Source organism: Lynx canadensis, chromosome B2 (genome assembly GCF_007474595.2).
Source record: "Lynx canadensis isolate LIC74 chromosome B2, mLynCan4.pri.v2, whole genome shotgun sequence".
Classification (NCBI taxonomy): Eukaryota; Metazoa; Chordata; class Mammalia; order Carnivora; family Felidae; genus Lynx; species Lynx canadensis.
Window position 1 is genome coordinate 130,044,793 of NC_044307.1, and position 27,321 is coordinate 130,072,113.

At 41.3% G+C, this 27,321-nt stretch overlaps 1 long non-coding RNA gene across 1 annotated transcript; it reads left to right on the top strand.

Annotated features, from left to right (window-relative positions):
• The first annotated feature begins 722 nt into the window (after nt 1-722).
• On the top strand, nt 723-14,557 carry LOC115514476. The gene is made up of 4 exons (XR_003968990.1): nt 723-1,653; nt 7,883-8,007; nt 13,603-13,672; nt 14,032-14,557. It is a non-coding gene; the product is annotated as an uncharacterized LOC115514476 (long non-coding RNA).
• The last annotated feature ends 12,764 nt before the right edge of the window (nt 14,558-27,321 follow it).

Sequence of the window (27,321 nt, forward strand, 5' to 3'; positions counted from 1 at the left end):
GAACCACTGCATCCGAGAACAAGGCGCCAGTGGCATGAATGTTTAAGAAATCTTCAGGCTTGGGAAAAGCAGCCTAAAACTTGGAATGATTAATCAAGGGACAACATCACGAGGGACAACATCTCCCTTCCGTAAATGATTTTAGAATAAAACCAGAATCCTTTCTCCTCCTACCCCTCTTAGCCATGAATGGGCCAGTTCAATGGTCATCTCCTCCCAGCTTTCTGACACCACCTCCCCTCCCAAATGTTTTACTACTTCCTGTGTGTTAACGTCTTACTCCAACCACTACTATAGGATTCCGTTGATCATTTTGTAATTAGGAGGACACAGATATTTCCCATTAGGCCGGGAGCTTCCAGAGGATGGGTGTGGCAACCATTTCTGTAGCCCTTGAATTTAAAGCAAAGCCTGGGGGCACCTGGGGGGATCAATGGATTAAACCTCCAACTTCAGCTCAGGTCACAATCTCATGTGAGTTAGAACCCCACGTCCGGCTCTGTGCTGACAGCTCAGAGCCTGGAGCCTGCTTCAGATTCTATGTCTCCCTCTCTCTGCCCCTCCCCCCAAAAATAAATAAAGATAGAAAGAAAGAGAGAGAGAGAGAGAGAGAGAGAGAGAGAAAAAGAAAGAAAGAAAGAAAAAAAAAAAGAAAGAAAGAAAGAAAGAAAGAAAGAAAGAAAGAAAGAAAGAAAGAGGAAGGAAGGAAGGAAGGAAGGAAGGAAGGAAGGAAGGAAGGAAGGAAGGAAGGAAGGAAGAAACGCCTGGCATGGTGCAGCCTTAACGCATACTTCTTGAGGTCCTTCAATGAACTGGGGTTCTAATTACTGAGCATTATGAAAAAACAGAGAAGGAAATGATACTAACCTATCTCTGCAAAGACACGGGAGCAGCACCCCAGGGAAAAGGGCAGTTAGCCTCTTGGTGCCGTGTTAATGGCTCCCCAGGATCACAGCTTCCCCATGAGGGCGCCCAGTCTTCCCAGGGTGAAGGGCTCCTGGAAGAGAGGGCTCAGGGAACCTGCTGCATATGCACTACCAGTTACAATAACCTCAGTTAGTGATAAAGTAGGGTGATAATTTCTATTATTCTAGCGGCAGAGGGCAGACTTCCTCAAGATGGGCCACTGTGGCCCGAAGATTATTCTGAGTTGAAGGCAATAGAGACCCTAGGGGACTCGAGAGAAACTTTTGCCCCTCCCTAAACTACATAATTGGGGATCTTTCTCAGAATAAGGGTTATTAGCTGAGATAAACGTTATCTGAGTGACCCATCTGTCTGGCAGGTCAGACTTCTAATTACCAAACAGATGCTTCTTACTGCCCTGTGAAGAAGTGCGCTTCTTTCCTCTAAAGTCCCAGACCACTGCCCCCTTCTCCTTGGTACAGAATGACACATATACTTGATTTCGCCTGACTCTGGAATTTCCATGTCTGTGTGGATTCTCCATACAAACACTATTAAACTCAGTTTTCTGCTATTAACCTGTCAATCTGCTCCTTAGTCCAGTTAGACGCACCTTGAGGGGACAGGAATTCTTGCTCCCTGACCTCTGGCATAGTCAGTAGGACACTTTAACTCGCTGGGCATAGCTCACTCTGATACTGCTGCAGCTGAGGGACCCTGGGGCATCTGACATAGAGCCAGCAGAAGGTAAGATTTCTTACCGTGTCAGCCTCCCAGAACCTCTATCTATGGAGGGCAATGGAGCAAAATGGTCAGAGTCCTTTTTCTAAGTCTAGATTAGCAGGAGAAAATATTTGTGGAACCAGTCTCTGGGGTCTGGCGACTCTTTGGTTAAATTTGCTAGAATACTGTTTGGTTACTGGTTCACTTCCTCCCAGAGATGGTCTTTGTTTTCCTTTGTTGTGTCTTTTATGTTGCTTGTCATCTGTTGCTAAGGGACATCTTGGAAGTTAAAGCTGCAAAATTAGTGGGCATAGATTGAACACTTAAAAGCTGTTAGAGCACTCGCCACCTCAAGAAGACTCCCGTGGTAGGATATGTTGGCCACAGAATGACACTAGATCTAGATTGACACTAGATCACCCACCAACTTCAAGAAAACTTCCATGCAATGAGGTCCATGGTAAAGCAACATATAATCCCAACCATGTGGCATATCCCTCCTCGGTATTAGTTTGGATCCAAGGTATTAGTTTGGATCCAAGGCTTAGCTAAAGCTGTTAGACTTTTCCATTAGTCTTGTTCTATGTCCTGAGAGCTTGGCTTTGTGACCAGCAAGAATATTCCCTTTGGTCTCTGCCACCTGGAGAGTGTACTTACCCACGGGTACTTACCAGGGTGTACCTTCGTGGCTAGTTGAATAGACTGGGGATCCAAGAATCTCTTTCTCTCTCTCTCTGGCTGTGCCAGCTCTTAGGGGTGTTTATCATAAGAGATTCTAGCTCATAGGAACTTTTGTCGCCTCAACCTTTGTTGCTTGGTAGTGCTAGAAAGTCTCATTCTACAAGCATCTGTATGGTTGTTGTAGACTCTGGGTCTAAAATTCTCTCTTGTCCAGCAAGAGAGTGGGCAAAGAATTAAAATGCAAGAGATGGCTAATGTCTGGGAAAAGACAAGAGCCCTGTATAAGGGTCCTTGCTCCATATTTATTAAGATCAGAAGGCTTACAAACGCGATGGGCATGTACAAAGAGACAATGAATCTGTGAACATTAACTCATGGGCATGAGGGAAAGGGGGTTTTGAAGATATATGGTGTTAGGGGTTTGGGTCAATATAAACCAAAATCCTGGCACCGGGCAGATGAATGTTAACAGCAGACCTGAGGCTCCACTTCTGTGCATCTTAGCCAGCCTGAGGGATAAGACTGATAAAGCCTGTAACAGCAGGGTCAACAAGGCACCTTTCTTTTGCTAATTAGCTCCACTCTGGGCAGCTTCACCCTGCAGTGGCCTATAGCCCTATTTACCTGTTTTACCTAATTTGGTCCTTCCTTTCTGTGAAAGCAGCTTTCTTCTATAGCACTAAATTGGAGGGCGTTTTCTACCTGAATACCTAATCTTGCTTACCTCATATACATTTGTATTGGGGCCTTTGCCCCCACTTCTATCCTGGGGGCCTTTGCCCCCCCATCCACTCTATCCTTATTTGCCTAATCTTGTTCACCCAAGTTTGGGTGTGAGCATCCTATGACTTTGTGATTCTTTATGCCTTGTTAACCCATCAGTGCAGGCTCAAGGAATTCCTAAGCTTATTCCCCACATATCAATGGGTCTGAGGCTGGATCGTGAGGCCCTCTTTGGACACCTCTTGCATATCTTGTTTAGCCATTAAGAGCCTTATTGGTTTGAGTTGCTATTAGTAGATGCTATTTGCCAATGGCTGGCTAATGGATCATATAAATTGGCTCTCTCTCTCTCTCTCTCTCTCTATATATATATATATATGATTTTTTATATATATCACCTGCCTATTTTAACTTCCTTTTCCTATAAAATTTACAAAGATTACTCTGGCCTAATCTCTAGATTCTTATAAGTTGCTCACATAAATGTTGAAAGCCAGAAAATAACTTTTAACAAAAGCATCCAAAACTGGCAATAAGGCTTGCTTTGCTCTTACCTTCCAGGATTCTATAATCAGGTTCTGCCTGCTTTAGACATTCCTACACGATGTCAGTTACCGGTGTATCCTAGACCCCCCCAACCCCACCACCATGAAAAAAATCTGTGTCTCCTGGACTGCAGCAGATCTTTTAAATTACAAAGCCATTTTACCTCTACTTTCAAAAGATCACACCAAATTAGAGACTGATTAGAGAGATTATTTTACTATATTCACAACCTTCCCTTCACTGAGGTAATAGACGACCAAAATTTCTCCAAGGTCCTCCTAAATATAGTCTGCAATATTCAGGGGCTAATAGAAGCCAAGGTTAAATTGTGTACCCAGAAAAAAAGGCTTTTGTTAAAAATGCTTTATACAGATTTTACAGAGGCATAAATATTTTGGTTCCCATTTTAGTTAAAATTCTCCCTGATATATAAAGAAGCAAATTCAGTTTAAAAAAGGTGGGCCAATCCCTTGATAGTCAGGCTGTAATCCAGGTCTTTGGGGAATTAGGAGCAGCTGTCTTTATTTTACAACTCTCTATAAAACCAGAAATACAACTCTAGAAACAAGTTAAAGCCCACCTATCTTTACCAATCTCAAATTTTTCCTATTCCTCTCAAAACGTTTGTGGATATTATAAAAGATGAGGATATTGGAACAAAATTGTTCTGTACTTTAAAAAACAAAAAAGTAAATTTTAAATAACAATTACCCAGAAACTCAAAAAAAAAAGTTTTTACATTCTTTCTCTGTCCCTTGAAATGATAATTCTTTATCATGTCTTTGAAATGTAAATACAGCCCACAATCTCTTGAGACTGAAGAAAAAAAAAACAGAGAAAAGTATTTTAAAATTGGGCCTGCAATGTCTTCTCCACAAATATTAGTAGAAACAAAATTAAGATTTTGTATACATCTTGTCTGTGTATTGTGTGTGTGTGTGTGTGTGTGTGTGTGTGTGTGTGTGTGTGTCCACATATGCTGTAAACGTGAGATATTTTTTCTACCTCTGGATGGTATTGCTAAAATTAATTTGTAAAACAGCTTTATTTAGTTGGTTTGAAGGCACACACTTGTAAGGATTGAGAATTCTAAAACTCAGAAAGATAGAAACTAACCCAAATGTCTTTCAAGTTCACATGGTCCGGGAAAATATTCAATATTAAAGCTAATTTAAGGTTGTTGGTTTAATTAAAATAGACATATCTTTAGAGTTATCAGCATTAAATATAAAAGTTTTATTCTGCTCTTGTTTATTAAAAGTCACATAAGTTCAGGGCACCTGGGTGACTCAGTGCGTTAAGGGTCCAACTCTTGGTTTCTGCCTAGGTCATGATCTCACGGTTTGTGAGATCCAGCCCCGAGTCAGGCACCTCACTGACAGCATGTAGCCTACTTAGCATTCCCTCTCTCCTTCTCTCTCTCTGTCCCTCCCTGACGTGCATGCATGCACACACACTCTCTCTCAACATAAACTTTTTTTTTTTAAAGTCACATAAGTTCATAGTATCTCTGTTGCAAAATTTGTCCAAAAAACAAAACAAAACAAAACAAAACAATATAATGGTTGACTTTGTCTAATGCCTCATGAAGTTTCATAGGTGGTCTAAAAATAGTTGTTAAGAACAAGTAAATTAAAAATGTAAAAAAGATAAAATAATGAATATATGTTTATCTATTTTTGTCTTATAAAGAAACTAAAGACAAATTTGAGTCTGTTAGTAAATGTGTTTTATGCTTTATTGAAAGATTGTACTGGGGCACGTGGGTGGCATCCAACTCTTGATTTCAGATCAGGTCATGGTCTCATGGTTGGGTTCATGGGATTGAGCCTTGTGTCGGGCCTGCACTGATAGTCTGGAGCCTGCTTGGCATTCCCTCTCTCCCTCTCTCTTTCCCCCTCCCCAGCTCACATGCACACGTGCTCTCTCTCTCTCTCTCTAAATAATCAACATTAAAAAAAAAGATGGTACTATAAAAACGTTTCTAAAAATTATGAAATGTATTAATAAATTTGTCAATCTAAAGAATTCTGCTCACAGTTCACAGTTGCTTATTACATAGTTTTCACTAGCTATTAAGGTTGCCAAGCATTAAGAATTCTAATAAATGTAATTATGACTACTAGAAATAATAAGGGAAACAACTCTATGCAAGAAAAGTAAGATACAGGGGCGCCTGGGTGGCGCAGTCGGTTAAGCGTCCGACTTCAGCCAGGTCACGATCTCGCGGTCCGTGAGTTCGAGCCCCGCGTCAGGCTCCGGGCTGATGGCTCGGAGCCTGGAGCCTGTTTCCGATTCTGTGTCTCCCTCTCTCTCTGCCCCTCCCCCGTTCATGCTCTGTCTCTCTCTGTCCCAAAAATAAATAAACATTGAAAAAAAAAATTTTTTTTAAAAAGTAAGATACATGTTTTTGGTAAGAAAAAGTATGAGGAATAAAAATATATATTTGTTGAGGGGGAAAAAATAGTTTTGTCCTAAAGTAAGGCTGGTTATTTTAAAGAGGGAAAATTTAGGACAAAATCTAAATGTATTTAAAAAAATTGTTGTAGGTTTATGGAGAAAGAATCTTTGGAAAGAAATGTTATGTGTGCTCAGTACTGGCTAAGATTAGGATAATTTAAGGGAACCTGGGTGGCTAGTCGGTTAAGCATCTCTTTTTTTTTTTTAATCTTTATTTATTTTTGAGAGACAGGGCATGAGCGGGCGAGGGGCAGATAGAGAGGGAGACACAGAATCTGAAGCAGGCTCCAGGCTCTGAGCTGTCACCACAGAGCCCAATGTGGGGCTAGAACCCATGAACGACAAATTCATGACCTGAGTTAAAGTCTGACACTTAAACGACTATACCACCCAGGCACCCCAAGCATCTGACTCTTGATTTTAGCTCAGGATTCTGTCTGCCCTCCCCCACAACTACCTCCCCGCTCCAAAATAAGTAAATAAACTTAAAAAAAAGATTAGGATAATTTAAGTGAGTAAATGAGTTTTAACATCAAAAGTACACTGGTACAAAGTTTTGTTTTCTCTTTGTTATATGTACAGAGTTTTCTTGAACCACTGGTCTGCTCTTCATAAAAAATTGTAAACAAAAGTTTTTCTTTACCATTGAAGTATTTTTATTTTTAGGCAAACAGTGATTCTACATTTGCCAAAATAATTCCTATATTTATTAGCTCTTTGATTACTTAGTTTTTTTCTTTAAATCCTTTCATATATATATTATTTTATTTATTTAATGTTTTATTTATTTTTGAGAGATAGAAACAGAGTGTGAGCAGGGGAAGGGCAGAAAGAGAGGGAGACACAGAATCTGAAGCAGGCTCCAGCCTCCAAGCTGTCAGCACAGAGCCCGACACAGGACTTGAACTCACGGAGCTGTGAGACCATGACCTGAGCCGAAGTTGGGTGCTCGACCGACTGAGCCACCCAGGTGCTCCTGCTCTTTGGTTACTTAAGAACATTAGCCTTAATATTAAAGGAACTAAATTTTGCTCACAACTATGTGACCTTTGCCTTTGAAATCTTTCCTTGTCACTTTGGTTAAATAGATAATTAAATATTGTTTCATAATGATCCGTAATCCCATTTAATCAAATGTTCAAACCTTTTGATATTTTTTTATATATACTTCCCAAAATCAAATTCTAACATGGAGTCTGTTAACCACAATCTAGCTGAAACTTTCCAGCGAGCCCCTGGAACATTCCAAAAAAAAATTTTTATGAGAAATTAAACTAATGAGACTTATTTGGTATGTTAAATTACATGGAAAATATTGTCAAATATGTGATATTAAACTCTTTTATAATATTCATATAGATATGTTATTAAAATAAGTTTCAAAAAATTGTATGAAACATGTAGAAATCTGATGTCCTGCTTGTGTTATTATCTTGAAGTGCTGTATGTCACAAAAATAACCAAATTTCCTTGTCAACTGCATCGTAATGAACTCTAATGAGATGTTTAACCATGGCCATTTTTAAGTCTTCTATCATTTACAGACAGTTATACTTTCACTAACATGCCTTTGTAAGTTTCCTGCAAATGTGCTTCATCTTCAGTGAGACTCATGAAAAAGCAAAACAAAACCTCTGAATACAGGTTTCTGATAATCTTAGATCATAAAACTGAACTAGGTAAAAATTTCCAGAACTAGTAGAAAAACCGGATTCAATCAGAACAAGAATTAATAACATGGGGCGGGGGAGGGGCAAATAAATTGAGGCAGATAATCTTACTTTTTATGACTTCTTATTTGAAACATTGCTGACATTTTTTAAAGTGTTTTTGTTTTTTCCAGATTTAAGAAAAATGTTCATCTTAAGCTAACTGATTTACACCAATTAGATAAAATATACCTTGTGGACAAATGGAAACATTTATCTTTTCTCTCTACCTGAACCCTCTAGAATTCAGAAACTCTCAGTGAGTATTCTTATATTTTTGTGGCGATCTATTTATTTACATAAGTCCAGTTAAGAATTTGTTCTCTTTATGACAGGACACAATTGGAAACACTGGTTATATTACCAGGGCTTTGACTGGAATGTTCTATTTGAGAGAGACATGCATAGACTCAGATCTGACCAGACAACTTTAGGTAGCTAATGTTGACTTTATGGAGCCAATAAAGCCTCTTGGAAATATCAGCCTGATACTTTGCTTACAGAGTTCCCAGCAGCCTTACCAAGTGAGTAGAGATCACTTCCAGGCAGGAGCAAGAATCTCATGTTTGGCGGACCTTAAGTAGAGAGGAATTCAGGGGCGCCTGGGTGGCTGGCTCAGTCAGTTAAGTGTCTGACTTCGGCTCAGGTCTTGATTTTGCAGTTCATGGATTTGAGCCCCGAATCAGGCTCTGTGCTGACAACTCAGAGCCTGGAGCCTGCTTCGGATTCTGTGTCTCCTTCTGTCTCTGCCCCTCCTCCACTTGCACGCGCGTGCTCTCTCTCTCTCTCTCAAAAATAAATAAGAACATTAAAAACCAATTTTTTTTTTAAAGAAGAGTGGAATTCATCCCCGAAGATCTTACGACAAGATCTGATAGCAAGTGTTTGGCTTGGCTTCTAGTTTCAAGAGACTATTAAAAGTTCAATCTAGAGATCTAATGAAAAGTTCCAGGAAAGCAGGCTTTTATTATTATTTTTTTTATTTGAGAGAGAGAGAGAATGCAAGCAGGGGAGACAGAGAGAGAGAGAAAATCTTAAGCAGGCATCACATTCAACATGGAGCCCAACCCCACAACCCCAGGATCATGACTTGAGCCAAGAGTCAGGCACTCAACCGACTGAGCCACCTAGGTGCTCCAGGCAAAGCAGGTTTTAAACAGTCTATATGGTCAACCATTATTCTTGCTGCATGTATGTAAGGAATCAGGCCAAGTTCTTTCTTAAAACTAAAATTATTGGGGCGCCTGGGTGGCGCAGTCGGTTAAGCGTCCGACTTCAGCCAGGTCACGATCTCGCGGTCCGTGAGTTCGAGCCCCGCGTCAGGCTCTGGGCTGATGGCTCGGAGCCTGGAGCCTGTTTCCGATTCTGTGTCTCCCTCTCTCTGTGGCCCTCCCCCGTTCATGCTCTGTCTCTCTCTGTCCCAAAAATAAATAAACGTTGAAAAAAAAAAAAAAAAAAAACTAAAATTATTTTGCAAACATTATTGATAATTTGACTATTTTGGTAAAAAATGATACAAATGATTATAGAGAAAAAAGTGTTTCAAAAACACATCCTTGTAGATATTCCATTTTAATACTACTCAGTATAAACTAGACTAGAAATCCTAGATTTCTTCTAGTGTCCTCCAATGGCTGGCTACAACTCCAAACTAGCATTCGGCTTTTTCTCCCACCTTTCTGACTTGGAATCATTTGAAAACTAAAACTGCCCTTTTCCCAAAAGCCCTACAAACTAAATATAAATGACGTGATGTAAACTTCCGAGAAATTGCCATAACAGCTCATGAATAGACAATCTTCATGCCTGTTGCTCAAAGGACATTAGAGACATTTGATCTACAAACCAGCTCCATCAGATTGCCAGCACCTGCCCTCACTCCATCTGAAGATCCTTGAATCTGACACTTACAAGCTTCCTCCACTGGTTCCCCTAACAACTCAGAAACTGGCTTGACAGTTGATCCAGCCATTAGCCGGTGTTTTTCTTTTGTTTCCATAGAAATGCCTCTTACTTAACATGTGATTATTGAACCATAGGCCTAACTTTGAGAATACACCTGAAATGAGTTTGACCAAACTAACCTACTGCCGGGACTAGCAGACTCGCCCAATGCGATGAAAACAACCTACCGGCTCAAATTTTAATGTGTGAAACTTTAGGGAAGTTACAGTTCACAAACCGTAGAAGCCGCAGCCAGGTGGCCCCAAGGTGAATCACTGTGGCATGAAGATTATTCTGAGCTGAAGGCAACTGAGATCCTGCAGGCTCAAGAGGCACTTTTGCCCCTCCCTTAACTACCTAGAAAAATCTAAATTGAGGGGCTGCTGTGCTCCCCTGAGCCTATGTCTCTGAGCTCTCTGCTGCAATGAGCTTCCTCAAAAGTTTACCGCATCCCTGGGGTGCCAGGGGGGCTCAGTCAGTCTGTTGAGCATCTGACTTCGGCTCAGGTCATGATCTCACCCTTGGTGAGTTGGAGCCCCACGCTGGGCTCTGTGCAGACAACTCAGAGCCTGAAACCTGCTTCAGATTCTGTCTCTTTCTCGCTCTCTCTGCCCCTCCCCTGCTCATGCTCTGTCCCTCTCCCCCTCAAAAATAAATAACATTAAAAACATTTTTTTTTTTTTTTCAATTTACTGAAGCCCCAGTCAGCGGAGGGGCTCCAGCAGCAATAGTCAGATTCCCCAGGCTGGGGAAGGGCCTCTGCATTAGCACCCCTGACAACACCAAAAGCTGCATGTCTTGGTTAGATAGCTCTGATTAGGATTCTCACTGGAATACTCTGCCGTTAGTGTGCATGTGGTATCCAGGGACCTAAAAGTCTATCCACCATGAGCATTTGTATGTTACAGTGAATGCCAAATTGGGAGAAGAATCAAAAGAATCTGTTGCTGATGAAGAAGACAGTGATGAGGACACTGAACCTATTGCTGAATTTAGATTTGTGCCTCATATTAAACCGGGTTGGAGACAGCGTTCACTGCAATGTGTGAATGCCAGGCTTCGTGTCCAGATCCTGAGGATGAAGATTCAGATGATTATGAGGAAGAATATAATGTAGAAGCACATGAGCAAGGGCAGGAGACATCCCTACATTTTATATCTATGAAGGAGGATTATCCCAGGAGCACCCGGTGGCTTAGTCAGTTGGGCGTCCGACTTCGGCTCAGGTCATGATCTCACAGTTTGTGAGTCTGAGCCCCAAGTCGGGCTCTGTGCTGACAGTTCAGAGCCTGGAGCCTGCTTCGGATTCTGTGTCTCTCCCTCTCTCTGCTCCTGCTCATGCTCTGTCTCTCTCTGTCTCTCAATAATAAATAAATATGTGTTTAAAAACAAAAAAGATTATCCCATATAACAGCAGAAGGCCAAGCTACATAGGAGAGATTAGAAGGAAGTCTTTCTCAGTCTGTGCAGCCCATATAACATGGCTGGAGCATGGACAGAAGATTCAATAAGAGATTATAAAGATGGGATGGAGGTAGATACTACACCGACAGTTGTTGGCCTGTTTGGAGATGCAAATACTCACCACTGAAAATGATTTATGCTGCTTTGGAACTGTCATAAATATAGAAGAAAACTTGGTGCCTCTTCCACTGTGGAGTGGATGTTGATGAAAGTCTTTTTCCTTCTCTAAAACTTACCTGAACCCGTCCTTTTTTTTTTTTTTTTTTTTGAAACAGACCATACTGAGACAACAAGTTGTCACCAGCAGAAGAAACTATGATCTTTATTTTAAAAGGTGCATTAATTTAACCAAGAGGGTATTTGTAGATTTCCATTTACCACCCCCCCCCCAAACTTTCTGTATATGGGGACCCTCTGTTCAGGCCTGCAGTTCCTGCCTTCACTATAAGCTTGCAGGTGGATGTGATGACAGCACGCAGGTGCTTGAAGGTACAGGAACACTGGAGGAAAAGGGGAGGGGCTGAGTCTAAATTCTACCCCTTGAGGGGCTAAATATACCTAAGACACCCTTTAAAAAGAAAGAGATCTCCGAGAAATCCTGGCATTTGCTCATTCTCCACAGGGGCAAGTGTCTTTTTACTAACTTGGGACCAAGATTAATTCACTCACATATCTTTAGGGAGCTTGTTGGGAAACATCCTAGCCACACATATAACTACTAACACAAGTACTTCTGACTAGTTTTACTCCTTCCACCATGTTTCACCAATCTGTTCCTTTATAACCTCTTGGGTTATATCCTTGAATTTCTAATGTCTTAGGTCAGTTTCTGTAACAGAACAAGTGAAATCGAGATGAAGTCCACAGTACTTCATCAAAGTACTGATGTACTGAAGTCAAAGTACTTCAGATGATAACTGTTTTTTATCTTTGTAATCATTTAACAAAAAAAAAAAAATTTAGGTTTTCTCCCCCAAAAAAAAAATCTAAATTGGGGATCTTGTTCAGAATAAGAGTTATTACCAGAGATACATGTTATCTGAGTGATCCATCTGTGTGGCAAGGCAAACATCTAATTTCCAAACCTTGTTCTTCTTATTGGCCTGTGAATTGCCCTCTGCACTTTTGAATCCCTAGGCCCCTCTCCCATTCCTTTGCTTAGGGTGGCATGTACCTCATTTTACCTTTCTGTCTTTGAATCTCTCATGTGTGTAGGGTTCCTGTACATACAAAATTAAGTTAGATTTTCTCCAGTTAATATGTCTCCTGTCAATTTCATTCTTAAACCAGCCAGAAGAACCTTCAAAGGGTGAAGGAAAAATTTTTCTTTTCAACCGTGTTGGCAAGGGAGCTCTCTTGCTCAACTACAGACCACAACAGTTAAAACCAGAAATAGACAAGACCACTTAACTCATGCTCTAACTGAAACCCATTGTGTTTATTTCTCACCACACTTTCTTGAGGCATTGAAGACGTTTTCCAACCACCACACCAGAAAAGCCCTGATAGCAATGGAATGCCTAGAAGACTATATCCATAATAATGGACTGAACACATACTGAGCCCCACCCATGATCACTGAACTCTCTGCCTGACCTCTTGCCTGTCCCCCCACCCCAACCTCTTCTTATAATACTCTAGGTGTCCCTCTTGCCCGTAGAGAGGTCAGTTGTTAAGGCTTGAGCCTGTCACAGCTGACAACACCAAAAATAAATTTCTTCCTTTCTCTTTTCCAAACCCTTGTCTCTTGAGTTAGTGGCTGCTCTTGTGATGAGTGTATCCAAGTTTTCTGGGCAGCAGTGTTGGCAAACCCAGCAGGGAGCTATGCTTTCGATTTGCCCAGCCTTCTGGGGAGTCCCCAGTGGAGCAGTTGGCCCCAGTAGCATGCTGGGCTTCCCGAGCTTTCCTGAGTTAGAAGCTGTGATAACAAAGGGACAGTAGACATAGCTATGGTGACAATGCAGCCATGGGGCTGTTTTCTCACTAAACATCGTTTGCCCATACTAACCCCACATTTTGAAAGTGTCCGTCTTCCAAACAAATTTCTTTTATCATGTCATAAACTATTTACATTTCCATGTATTTCAGTTAAAGAATGCTAATGAGATCTTCTGATCCGCAGAAATGTCACTTGGGTCATAGATTGTTTCATTTGAAGGCAAAGACCTTTCTTTTTTTTTTTTTTTTTAGTTAATGAGTACAACCTTATCATAAAAGTACAATTCCTGGAGGCACCTGGGTGGCTCAGTTGGTTAAGCATCTGACTCTTGATTTTGGCTCAGGTCATGATCTTCGGGTCTGTGGGTTCAAGCTCTGCATCGGGCTCTGGGCTGACATCTCAGAGCCTGCTTGGGTTTCTCTCTCTCTGTCTCTGTCTCTGTCTCTCTCTGTGTCTCTCTCAAAATAAATAAACTAAAAAAAATTTTTTTAAATACAAATTCTGTAGGAAATACTGAAAATGGATGAAAGGCCTTTCTTAGTGCCCTGGAGGACATGTAAGAATCCTAGGATAGCAGGTGGATAAACTTTGATCCAGGATTTGAAATAAATAGGAAGTAGATTTATTTGGAAATGAAAAGAGAGAAGAGATTCTACTCAAACTATACTTGTTAAATGACTGAAGAGTGAAATCTCTGAAATATTTGGGAACACGATCACTCAAGGAGAGAACTGCATGGAGTAGATTGCATTTTACATTTTATAAGATAATGCTTTACAAAGCTGCAGTCTTTTGCACTTAAAGCTACTGCTAATTGAGCAATAGAATACACCTGCATAAGGCTTGTTAAAAGGAAACAGATCCCAAATGGAGTGATTTATGTTAAACTCCACCGAGACTTAATATCTAACTTAACTTCAGTTTCTGCCTCTCCAGGGAGTGGAGTTAAACCAGTCAGTCTGGAATTTTTTGTTCAGCCAGTGAAGTCATCTTCGTGAAGAGATCTCCTGCTTCTCCCCCCTAGAGAAGGTGACCTCGCCTGAAACCCATCCTTTCTTTTCTTTTGCTAATAACTTCCTTGCCCCACCCTCTTTTCTGCAGAACTACTGTATACAACTCCTCAGACTTTTCTAGGTGGGACGTTGCTCAATTCAGGAATCATTGAATAAAGCCAATGCGATCTTCAAATGTACTCAGATGAATTTTTATTATTTAATAGGCTTAAACTATGTATTTAAAGGTTTCAATAGAGGATCCAGATAACTGAGAAACAACAGATTCTTTAGGGGCACATGGCTTGTTTGTAAGGACCTTGGGTCTCGATGGGGAACCGTGTCAAGGAGTCCTGATCACATCCTGTTTGCCTGAGGTCACCTTGATGTGCCAAAGTAGAAGGACAAAGTCTTTGTCCCTGTAGCAACAGATGTGTGTCACTGTGGAGTCACGACAGCCAGCCCCCATATGTTGGGCAGCGGCAGGGACACAGGGGCTTACGATGGTCACTGCTCCTGATTTCCCAGGTGGGAGAAGGCAGGAGGCCAGCCCCGGACAACTTCTTTGTTGCTGCCAACAACAAAGTAGTTGGAAGTAGTCATGCTCTCGGTATCCTCCGGGGTAGCATTAGTTGCTGAGGGCGAGGCTGATTCTGAGTCTCGCGGGACAGTCTGGATCTCCATGTGGGAGTTGGGTGACTGCCACCAGCCAGCCTCAGCAGTTCCCAGAAGTCTTTTTGCACTAAAACTGCGGTAGGTGACTGTCAGCCTCCAATGACTATCTCAAGTGACCTCAAGGAGAAACCAAAACCAAGAACCAGAAAACCAGTTAAGTGGAGGCATACAGGCAATATTTTTGAACAGATAGGATAGAAACAATTCATTAAGATGACCTAAGGGTTTTCAGGTGTCTAAGTGAAAATCAGTAACCTTAATATTTATAACCAAACAAATTATATTTTGTCATGTCATTTGGAGAACTGTTTGCAAGCTTGTATACCCCTTCCGCTTTCACATACAATTCCCTGTAAGCAAACGAACTTCAGTGCTGTTCTTCAGGACAATCTGAAAGATGGTCTCCGGGGCTACCCAGCTATCGTCCTCAGGAGGACAATGAATAAAGCATTTACTAACCTACTTTGAGGTTGGCTTTTTTTTTTTCTTTTCACTGACACTTCCAGAGTGGACAGCGGAAGAAGTGAAACTTTTGCCTCACAGCTAACATCAACACAGTCTTTCTTGGGAAATGCAGAAGAAAAGCTTTGAGAACAAACAACCCACTCCATTCTTTATATGGTAAATAAACCAGCTTCTTGCTAGAGAGAGCTTAAGACATCAGTGAAATAAAATCCTGCCTTTTTCTGGCCTGGGGGGCAGGGAGTGGAACGAGGAGGAGGAGGAACGAAGGGAGGAAGCCTAGGAGTTCAGAGGAAGAAGAAGGAGGCAGCAGAGGCCAGAGTCCTGCCCAGATTCTTCAGGCAGGCAGGACTGCAGACCTTCACCACAGGTCTGTGTGATCCTGGGTGAGGCATTCAATCTCTCTGTGCCTCACTCCTATTAGATGTGAATGACAGGGGATCCTGACTGGCTCAGTCTGAAGAGCACGTGATTCTTGATTTTGGGGACGTCAGTTTGAGCCCCACGTTGGGTGTAGAGATTGCTAATATATATTATATTAATTAATAATTATATCAATAATCATATTAATAATTAATATATTATACGAATAGTATATAATATTAGTATAATATATTCTAGTATATATATTATACATATTAGTATATATAATATATATACTAATATTATATATGTAATTAATATATATATATAGTAACAGCACATCTTCCTCACAGGGTTGTGGTGAGAATTAAATCATGCAAAGCATGTGTTCAGCCTCATGTACTTATAGACTAGTATCATTATATGTGTTAAATAAATAAGGTGAGGGACTTAGGACTCCAGAGGGAGTGTCTTAGGCTGATAGGCAAATTTAACTAGGTGGAGCCATGTGGTTAGGCAGACGGAGAGGCTGCTTTTTAGTTTTCCTGGGTGACCCTGATACTTGAGTGATACGGACAGGACCCAGAAGTAGCTGAGAACTTCACAGGAAGTCTGGCCTGAGTGGTTCCCTGTGGCTGGTTCTCTACGCCAAGGATGTGGGGGTTGTAGCCATAGCTCAGAGGACTCTAGCTTCCCAGTGAAAACAGATGTGGGTCCAACAGAGACCTGATCATGAATTCTAGCAGCTTCAGTCTTCATCTGGGAACACCCCCAGGATCAGAAGAAGCAGAGGTACCATGATCCTCACCAGCCAGCACCTGAAGGACAACGCCTAAGCCTCCCTGCCCCCAACCCCCTTCCACATTAAGAAGAAGCAGGGGAGAGGAAAGCCTCAGAGACTCTGGACACTTTAACCCAAAGTAAAGCCTAAATATTTGCTGAAGAGACTGTTTAATTTACAGGGTTTATCTACATTTTGTCCAAATTGAACAACTAATTTTGCCCCACAATGAACTCGTGTGTGTATGGGGGAGAGGAAAAATGTTTTGGGTTGCAAAGGCAAGCAGGTCAAATATAAACAAAACAAAGAAACTGATGCGGGAGCATAAGGCAAGCTGACACCCTGCAAACAAGCAGGTGGGATTTGTCCCCAGGTGGGATTTGTGGTATTCCTCAGGCACTTCTGGCTGCCCAAGAACAAAGGAAAGGACAGGAAACAAATGGTTAAACTGCTAGTGTCTCCATCAGTTTACAAATATCTCATCAAGAGCCTAATCTCCATGAACTCCCTACTATCTTAATCATAATGCTTTAGTAGAGGGAAAAAACGATAGCTGGGCCTCCAGCAATGTGTAAATCCTCTTCAGCAAATGGAAATCCCTTTGAGAACCTTCCTCTTGACTTGACCTCCCCCAATCCCACAGTATATAAGCAGTCATTCTGCAGGACCCCAGGGCAGGTCTTCCTGCCCACAGTCCTGTCCCCGTGCTTTAATAAAATCACCTTTTTGCATCAAAGACATCCTCAAGAATTCTTTCTTGGCTGTCGGCTCTGAACCCCCATCAACACCCCAACACCCCATCCAAACTACCTTTTCTCTGCACAACAGTGGGTAGCACCCAGTGATTTAGACCATGATACACAGTCAAACATCAGAATGTGCAACACATTTGCCTCCTATTTCTCTCCTTCCCAATGTCTTCATTAAAAAGTGAATGGTCTAATTAGTGCCTGTGCATGGAGGCCCAATTCTGGGAGAAGAGGTCTGTGCCACACATGAAGTCTCCTTTCCAGTGGTCCTCACGGCTGAGGCAGCTGATGTCCCCAGGGCCCTGCCAGTCATAACAGGGGTGGAGTTTCCACAGCCCTGGTTAGCAGTGGGAGGGAACGGCCAAGGCCTCAGAGGAAGAGGAAGCAAAAAACAGAAAAGGGACATTTTTTTTTTTTAGAGAGCTTGGAAAAGAAAAAGAACTAAGAGAAGTCTGAAAGGGGGCTGGGCAAAGGAAAGAGAGAAGGAAGAGAAGAGAAGAGAAGAGAAGAGAAGAGAAGAGAAGAGAAGAGAAGAGAAGAGAAGAGAGAAGGAAAGGAAAAGAAAAGGAGAAAAGAAAAGAAGGAGTAGCTATTATGGAGAATACTTGGAGACTCCTCAAAAAATTAAAAATACAAATGCCATATATGATTCCACTATTGGGTATTTACCCAAAGAAAACAAAAACACGAATTTAAAAAGATCTATGCACTCTTATGTTTACTGCAGTGTTATTTACAACAGCCAAGATAAGGAGGCAACCTAAGTGTCCATCAATAGAGGAGTGGATAAGGAAAATGTGGTATGTGTGTTTGTATTTGTATATGTAACAGAATATTACTCAGCCATAAAAAAGAATGAGACTGTGCCCTTTGAGACAACACGGGCAGACCTAATGGGTATTATGCTAAGTGAAATAAGTCAGACTGAGAAAGACAAACACCATGTGATTCCACTTAGATGGGAATCTAAAAAAGGAATAAACAAAAAGCAGAATCAGACCTATAAATACAGAGAACAAACTGCTGGTTGCCAAAGGGGAAAGGGGTGGGGGGTGGGCAAATTGGATGAAGAGGAGAGGGAGCTAGAGGCTTCCAGTTATGGAATGAGTAAGTCGCCGGAATAAAAAGCACAGCATAAGGAATATAGTCAGCAATATTGTAATAGAGATGTAACAGGACAGATGGTAGCTGCACTTGTGGTGAAGACAGCATGATGTATAAACTTGTCAAATCGCTACGTTGTACACCTGAAACTAATGTAACTGTGTGTCAACTATACTCAGATAAAGAAAAGAAAGGTGAGAAAATAATAATAAGAAGAAGAAGAAGAACACAACACCATGAAGCTAATAAAAAGAAAATAGAAAGGTAGCAAGAGAAACAGAGTGCCTGAAATTTGGAATCAAAAACAACCCACGATGTCGAGAAAAGCAGACAGTGTGCAGGAACCATGAGTGAAGAGGAGGAAGGGAGGAGGAGAGAGGTGAGCGATGAAGAGGAAACCTGAAGAACCACTGCAAGGTAGGGGACCAGCACGGGGCTGAGGGCAGGAAGCTGTGTCCCTCGGGGCACACCAGGGTGGGAAAAGATGAGTGTGGCAGGAAACCTGCCTGAGGAACCCTGGACCAGCCCGGCAGCAGGGGACCGGCTGGTGAGGAAGGGGAGCCCAGCGCTCGCCACGGCATGTTCTGAAGGGGGAGCGCATTCTTTCGGAGGAAAGGGCTGGGACGGAGAGATCACCTGCTGCTGGGTGGCCTTTCACATTGAGCAGCCTGCCCTTGCGCTAAACCACTCAATGGTGCGCAGAGGTTGTGATGCCACCGCACTGGTATTTCAGTTATTTCTTTTTACTGAACCCGGAAGACTCGGATACATAGAGCGGCAGGCTGGGAGTGCCAGGCCTGATGCCTTCATGGCATCCTTCCTCCTCCATAGATACACAGACAGATGATAGATACATACATAGATACACAGATACACACACATATATATAATACGTAATATATACATATTTGTATATATGTTATATATATAATAGATTTGTTGGTAAAAAGCAAATATATTTGATATATTTTATATAAAAGCCATGTATAAAGCATATATAAATGGCATGTATATGAAATATATATAAAATATAGGTCATATATATTTATATATGTAAACATTTTCTTTAAAGTTTAAAGTGTTTTTTTTCCCCCTCTCTCAAATTTTAGGAGAAATTAAAACACTTCTGTGGGCATCTACAAGTGTTGTGGGCCCTGGGCACTGTGCCTCCTGCACTGATAGAGAAGTCAGCCCTGGGAACTTAGGGAAACAGGATAGTAAGCTCTAAAAATATACAAAGAGATTAGATGAAATATTTATATTGATGTGAGCCGGGTAAGTGCATTAGAAAAGCAACAATTGAATGTGGTGATCATGAAAATGCTGTGATTGCAGAGAGATAGGTTTTTAAGGTGTTGGTACACACCATTTAGGGCTCACTCTATGCTGGCCTCTCTTCTAAGCCCCATTCTACAAGAGGCACAAAGAGCCTAAATAACTTGCCCAAAGAGACTATGGCCCATGTTTTCAACCGTCGTGCTAAACTCAGAGCTGCCCTGACGGTCATTACTCCTTTACTTCATTAGGTCAAAATACATTTATTCAGCCCCTGCTCTGTACCAGGCACTGAGCTGGGCCCAGCAGTGGCAATGGCAAGGAAACCCATATGGTTTCCTTTCTAGTGGAAAGTAAAGACATTGAACAAATGGCCACCCGAACAAAAGAAAACAAGCAAACAAACAAAAATGACCACCCAAATATAATATTATAGATATTGTAGACCCTCTGATCTAGTCTGGGGGCAGAGAAGGCTTCTTTGGGGAATTAAAATTCAAACTGAGGTCTTAAGGATGAGTAAGTTAATTTAGTTAGCCAGACAGTGGGAACAAAGGTGTTCTAGGCAGAGGCCATCAGCATAAGTCAGGTGCCCAGGATATAAAGCCAGACCTCAGAAAGCTTCCAAGAACTGTGTTTCCCTCAAAAGCCAGAGTCTCAGGTGAGGAGATAAAATAGCCACAGAGATAAGCAGTGATTAAGGACTGCTGTGAGAGAGATGTGTAGAGTATTTGAGTAAAGGGAGGGAAATCACCAGGGGGAGAGAGTCTTCTGAGGACAATCTATAGATAAGACCTGTAAGGAAGATTAGAAAAGCCTCAAGCAATTTTCATAAGAGGGAGGAAGAGGGTCTTATCCCTTTTAGAACACTGAGGGCTATTTACTAGAGTAGCTGAAGACATTTCAAGATATGAAGAGTTAGTCTTGCAGGCAAAATCTAAGAAGAAATTCCTATGATGTTCTCATAAGATAACCAGGGCCTTGGGGTGCCTGGTTGGCTCAGTTGGTAACGTGGGCAACTCTTGATCTCAGGTCTGTGAGTTTGAGCCCCACATTGGTGTAGAGATGTAGAAATAGAAAAAAAAAAAAAAAAAGAAAAAAGAAAAAAAATAGGAATAGAAAAAAAAAAATAGAAAAAAAAAAAAAAGACCAGAGCCCCATGTGAGGCTGCAATAGGTGAGACCTAGAGAACTATCAAGGATTGTATCATGACACCGTAGTCAAAATAAAGTGTGTGCGGTGGTAAGTGATGGCTGGCTCACCTGAAGAGATGCCATACCCTGCAAACAGGCACCATGCAGAGACCCCTTTCTCATATTATTGTCTGTACACCCTCTTATCAAGGAATTAAAGATGGCAACATGTAATGTACATGACTACAATCCCTTAAAGTCTCTGGATGGAGACTACAACCCACTTCCCTTTACAATACATTATCTTCATCCGTGGATATTGATACCTTGAGAACTTATCAGAAAGAACTTCATTCTGCAAAGATCAGTACAGTTCATATTGTTACCTGACCACAAAACTGCTTAAATGTTCATTCTAAACAGGAAGCATCTCTCAAACATCTATATAAGATTTATTCTCTATATTTTGCTTTCCCAATTTTCACAGAAAATTTAAATGGTGCAGTTTATTCATCAACAGGTAAAATGGGATTATAAAAATGAAACATTCATTTTAGTTTTTCAGAAACTACTCTGCAACCTTCTTGCTTAACTTTGAAGGCAAGATCCATATCTGAATCCTTCTGTATCACCTACTGGGCAACATAACAAATAAAGAACTCTCAGGACTGCCTTACTTTTGTGAAGTGATGAAACATGATCTGACATGTATGGATTCATCCTCAGAATAACGGGATTTTTTCATTTACTCTTTTTGTTTTCTTACGTACAGTGCTGGATCTTATCTTGATTTCAATTTTTGATACCTTGTTCATTGTGTTTTGTTTATTTTCAGTAATTCTGCCTCAAATAGCTACTTATCTTCTTGGCAGAATGCTTAATATCCTAATATATCTCCCTTTCCACATGAGCTGTTGTAGGTGCTCATGATATTTAAAAAAAAAAAAAAAGTAAGTCAGTCCCTGGACGGCTGGGTGGCTCAGTTGGTTGAGCATCCTACTCTTGATTTTGGCTCAGGTCGTGATCCCAGGGTCATGGGATTGAGCCCCAAGTCAGGCTCCAAGCCGAGCTCCTGCTTAAGATTCTCCTTCTCTCCTGCCCCTCTTCCCCTTCTCATGCTCTTGCTCTCTCTCTCTCTCTCTCTCTCTAAGAAAAAAAAAGTCTGTTTTAAAAAACAGGAAGTCCCAACTTCCACATCCCCAAGTGGGGAGAGCACTGGTGTGGGACCATCCGCAACTGCCCAGCTTCTGGCTGCTCCTCAACCTGCTTGTGAATTCTGTTGCAAACTGCCCTGCAGAATTGAGCAAGCAATCCTGGTTCTGTGCTGTGGTACATTTAGGGCTGGCCTCCTGGGTTCTTCACAGGTTTTCCTTCCCACCCATGGTCATTTCCCTGGTTGCCCAGGATGACTGTGTATGGGCTGTCACGATGGTGAGCTAGAAAATTGAACTCACCTGGATGGCCCTCTCTAGCCTAGCCAGGAGGCCGGTGTGTGTTTCTCAGAGTGGTAGCTCTTTGTAGCTCCTTCAGTTCACAAACTGTTGTAGACAAAATCATACCACCAGCACCACTCCCTGAGGATGTCCACTCCTAATTCTCAAAACCTCTAATGAATATGTAATACGTCATGTGGCAAAGGGGAATTTAGATTGCAGGTGGAGTTACGGTTCCTAAAATACCGACCTTAAAATAAGGAGATTAGTTTGGATTAGTTGGCTGAGCCAAGTGTAATCACAAAGGTCCTTAAAAGGGGAAGAGGATTGCAGAAGAGTCAGATGCAGAAGGACGGCATCATGAAGAAGAGTTGACTGACCATTGCTAGCTTTAAAGATGGAAGAGAATCAGGAGCCAAAGAATGCTTGCAGTCTCTAGAAGCTGAAAAGGTAAGGAATTGGATTCGTTCCCAGAGCTTCCAGAAGGATCACAGATCTGCCAATACTTAGATTTTACTTCAGTGAAACCCATTTTAGACTTCTGACCTCCAGAAATATAAGATAATACATTTGTTTTGTTTTCAATGTGTATTTGTTTTTGAGAGAGAGAGACAGAGCATGAGCAGGGGAGGAGCAGAGAGAGAGGGAGATACAGAATCGGAAGCAGGATCCAGGCTCTGAGCTGTCAGCACAGAGCCTGATGCGGGACTTGAACCCACAAACCATGAAATCATGACCTGAACGGAAGTTAGACACAACCAACTGAGCCACCCAGGTGCCCCCATTTGTTTTGTTTTCAGCTACTAAGTTTGTGGTATGAGAATGAGAAACTAATGTACACATATGACCTCCCTAAATCCCCAGGGTACTGGGTTTTCAAGGTGGTTGCTCTCCATGATCACTTCTTTTGGCTTGCACCCCAGATAGCGTAGGGGTCCATATCTGGTTTTCAAGATGAGACATCTCCATGGTTACCAATTTTGGCACACTTGAGTGGCCATCTCTCTGAGTGTCTCGGTGAGTCTTTTCAGTTTACACACATGGTCATCTTCAGAATTTCAGAGCACTGGGTCATGATTGGTTCTGGAGTCTAAGCCTTCATGGACTCAAAACATCTATTCCCCTTTCCCTTCCAAGGAGTAAGCATCAATGCCAGGAGTAAGTACACTTTTCCTTGTAAATCCTCAAAATGCAAAGGATCTAATTGACCCTCTCTGACCACTAATATTAGAGCTTCTCACTAATTTCCTAAAGTAAGATTATTCTTCGTGGTTCCAGGGGACCTTACAGTTCATTCCAGGAAATGGAATGTGTTAGTAGCACCACATTTCTTTACCTCTCAAGGGGCCATCTCTACCTTTCTAGAAGTAGGAATGGAGCTAACTAAAAACAAACAAACAAAAATCACACAGATACAAAAGAGTCCATGCAGTATGTCCATTTACATAAAATTCCAGAAAATGCCGAGTAATCTATAATGACAAAAAAAGCAGGTCAGTAGTTGCCTGGGGTTTTGGGCAGAGGGAGAGTTGGACTGCAAAGGAGCAGGAGAAATCTTTTGGGGGTGATAGAAATTGTCAGCATTGTGATTGTGGTAATTTCACTAGTGTGTCCATCTGTCAAAACTCATCAAATTGTACATTTAAATTGACATAATGTATATAAATTAAACTTCAGTTTAAGCAACCAGGGGTTGATTTCTACAAATGGAGGAGGAGTATTGCCCAAAGGAAAATCAAGGGACTGGTTTTTTGTTTGTTTGTTTGTTTTTAATTGTCCCATAAGAGAGAAAATAGTTGAGAAGGACTTTTTGTTCTGCCCTCAAAAATGTATGGTGTTGCCACTGTGTTTTCTGCATTAAGTTTAAAGTTTTGCTTTTATTCCTATTACCATCTTTGATAGGAATTATATCCTGCTACAATATTTAGACTGGAAAAATCATTCCTAAGATACTTATTCATTTCTATATCAAATCAGGAGCCAACTTCATACTTAAGAGTGAAATTCTAGGGACGTTCCCATTAGAATAAAGAAAAGCTATCAAATTGATTACGACCATATTCACTGGAAATTCGAGCTAAAGAAATAGCATATCAAGCCTAAATAAGAGTTTATTATTAGCAAGGAGGAGAAAGTATCCTCCCCATGATCTCCACCCCCACCCCTTTTCTCTTTTCCTCACTTTATCCCTCCCTTGTTTTTGTGGATGATATTATTATGGACCAAAAAAAACCAAAAAACAAAAAACCAAGACAGAATAAACTGAAAACTCCTAGAGCTAAAAAGAGTTCAATAAGATAACAGGTCACAAAGATGTAAAAATCAATAGCTTTTCTGTATACACAACTGGCTTGAAAAAAAAATCCATTAACAATAGCAAAAAAAATGTAAAATAGAAATGAAAAAGTAAACAACGAACTGGGAAAATATGTTTTCTACAAATATGAAAAGAAAAAAACCCTGTACTCTCCTAATCCATAAAGTGCTCCCACAAATCAATAAGGCTAAAATCCCCACAGATAAACAGAGAAAGGCATGAGCAACGATCTCACAAACAAAATACAAATGGCCAATAAAGAGATCACATAGGTATTCCAAATCACAAGACTTTTAAAATGTTAATTATAATAACAGAAACCTAGCATTTCCTTTCTTGTCAATTTAGAAAATGTTTTTAAAATTTTTATGGCCAATGCTGATAAAGTATGAGAGCTCTCAAATACTGCAAGCAAGTGTATAAATTGATGCAATCTCGTGAACCATAATGAAAATTGGATACAATATTTCTGGAAAGCAATTTCTTTTCATTTTGTTTCTGAATTGTTTTACATTATAGTCCTTAATTTTTACGAAGTCAAACCTCTTGATTTTTTTCCTTTGCGATTTCTTCCATTACTTTCATTTCTAGAAAGTACTTTTCCTTTTTTTTAATTTTTCTAGAAAGTGCTTTTCTGTCCCATTTTTTTTCTAACTTTTCATGGTTTGTGTTTTTGGCATTTAATTCTTTAATCCATCTTTATTTAATGTCTCTTTGTGAATGTGTCAAAGGAAGTTTTACAAAAGAGTTTCCAAATGCTTCGGAAAAATTTCAAGCACAGTTTATTGATTAATTCCCATTGATTTGTGATGGTGCCTTTATGATAGACTAAGATTTAGGTATATTTGGGACTGATTAGGATTCCATATTCTGTCTCATGAGCTTAGCCATCTCATTGGTGCCAACAGGTCATATGATGTGTGGTTATAGCATGGGCTCTGGAACCAGACCATGTAAGACCACTGGGGCTTGGGACATTTTACTTAATCTCTCTGTGCCTTTGTTCCTCAGCCTTAGAATAGCGCTGCAAAGTCCTTGTCTTGTAGGGTTTTGTGAGGCTTGAAGGTGTTATACATATAAAGTTCTTAGAATGATATCTGATACATTTTATGTATTAAATAAATTTTAACAGCTGTTAATCTGCTAGCACCACATTGTTTTAATTATTATAGCTTTGCTTATTTTTTAAATACTGAATAAAACCAGTTTCCTATTTCTTTTATTAAAAAAAGCAAGTTTTACCACTTTTTTCCAAGCCAAAACTCTCAGAGTGACCTCCCTTCACGGCTTTCCCACTTCCAACACATCCATGCATGCACACACACAAAATAAACAAATAAATCCGAAATGGTGTAATTCAGATTATCTCACTCTCATGCTTAAAATCTTATATATTTTGTTCCACGTGGAGTAGCAGAGGCCCTAGATCCCAACCCCCCCCCCCCCTTCTTCTCTGCGTCACCCTTACCACCCGCAGCTCACACTTGTTCAGTACTTCCCAGCCTCCCTGGCTGCCTTTCCATGGCTCATTCTTCCTGCAGAGTTTTCCCATCTGCTGGTCCCTCTTCCTGGAATCGTGGCTTCTGTGCCTTGGTACCTATGATGCCTCATCTTTTAGATCTGTGTACAGGTCCCATCTTCAGAAAGGCCTCCCATGGCCAACCTAGCTAAAGCACCCTCTCTTCCAGCTGTTTCCTGTTAGAGCACCCTTGAAAGGATTATACCCGTGAGAATTGACCATGTTTCTCTATTTACTCCTGGCCTCCCCCCCCCCCCCCACCGCCACCATGTCCCTCTGCACTCCCCGTTTCTCTTGAACCCCTGCTGTCTCCATCTCCCCCCCTTCACTCCAGCAGACCCAGCCTGAAGAACAAATCCTGTGGTGGGATGCTATTCTGAGAGAGAATGGAGCAGAAAATAGTTCAAGAGGTGTTATTGTCTTTGTTTTTCTTCAGGGTCATCTCATCGAGGAATTATTTGCCCCCCCCCCTTCTGAAAGTTCAATTTGTTTGGGAGTTATTTGCTTAAAAACAAACTTGAAATCACCAAGTCCAAAAGACTCCTATACTGACATTTGTGTTTTGTTTGTTGGGTCCCCCCGCCCCCGACCATCACCACCTGGTGCAGCTGCAGATGAATCAATTTGTCTCCCTTCCAGAAGCATAGACCTTTGTTTTGTGGGAGCCACATGATAGCACTTTAACATTTATTTTTGCATGTGATTACAAGGCCTCCAAGCTAGAGAAGTTTCCAAGCATAAAAAAATCTTTAAGCAGGTCTCTGTTTGCTGGAAATTTTGGCCATTCAAGGAAACTTGGCAAGATTGTCCCTGAAACCAGGGATGCAATGCCCCCCCCCCCCCCCCCCGCCGCCCCCGCCCCCAGATCCCACAATTCAGACCTATGGCTCCTCCCTGCCTCTGACCAGAGTCACATAGCCCTTAGTGACTGTTAAAGAAGCCTCTAAAATTGCCTCAGGAAATAACATATAAAGTTGTTTCCCAAAAAGTCTGTGGGATGCTGTTCTGCCTGAGATAACAAACATAATGTGCCGTGTTTGCAAGAAAATAGCGATAATAGTCACAGGATGTAGAACCTTTCCCTTTCTGTTCTAGAGATGACATTGCTAATGTCATCTGCCCGGAACATCCTACAGTTCCAGGCCCCTAAAGCGGAACCACCACCTCACTACAATCACACTGAAACCAGAGAGTCACCGGAAGGGACAAGATGATCAAGAAAGGAAATATCGTAGCTGGCCATTGATTACGCCTAATCAATCAGCACGATCCAAGACCATGAAACCCTTATCCTGACTTTTCATCCTTTAAAAACTCCTGCTTGTAAGCTGTCAGGGCATCCGGGACTTGAGGATTAGCTCCCCTTCTTCTAGATGGCACCACACCAATAAATAGCCTATCTTCCTCCACTGTTAAAGCCCAA